Source organism: Octopus bimaculoides, chromosome 24 (assembly GCF_001194135.2).
Source record: "Octopus bimaculoides isolate UCB-OBI-ISO-001 chromosome 24, ASM119413v2, whole genome shotgun sequence".
Lineage (NCBI taxonomy): Eukaryota > Metazoa > Mollusca > Cephalopoda > Octopoda > Octopodidae > Octopus > Octopus bimaculoides.
Window position 1 is genome coordinate 17,247,064 of NC_069004.1, and position 521 is coordinate 17,247,584.

Sequence of the window (521 nt, forward strand, 5' to 3'; positions counted from 1 at the left end):
TATATTTGTTTATGTATGTATTTATATTATCTTAGTTGAAAAACTTCGATAAGGTAAATATGTTAATAGTTACCAGGGTAGCATTCAAAAGGATGGTTCCCTGAAGAGAAAATTACATTTATAAAAACAGCTTTTATTTCTTTGGAATAGAGTGCATGTAATTTTCGAAACATGTGTCGGAATTAAAGGAACTTATTTATTATATACGTTTTGCTCCATTTATTCTTGATTATATATATATATATATGTATATATATTAATTAACAGAGTGAGATAAAAAAATCCAAGGCTGTGAAAGTTTTCAGAACATTTATAAAGAGAAGGTCTTACAACTGTTTCCAGGATATTTTACATATCCCTTCATCAGAGATGGTGGGAGAAAATGTTTAAGTAATAGTTATTATAGAGAAGATATTCTTTTATTCTTTTATTTGTTTCAGTCATTTGACTGCAGTCATGCTGGAGCAGCACCTTTAGTTGAACTAATCGACCCCAGGACTTATTCTTTGTAAGCCTGGTAC

The 521-nt window shown here is 29.4% G+C and overlaps 1 protein-coding gene across 4 annotated transcripts in view; it reads left to right on the forward strand.

Annotated features, from left to right (window-relative positions):
* The window catches only part of LOC106879130 (uncharacterized), a 74,801-nt gene that overhangs the window by 36,215 nt on the left and 38,065 nt on the right, over positions 1-521 (forward strand). The window lies entirely within an intron of this gene.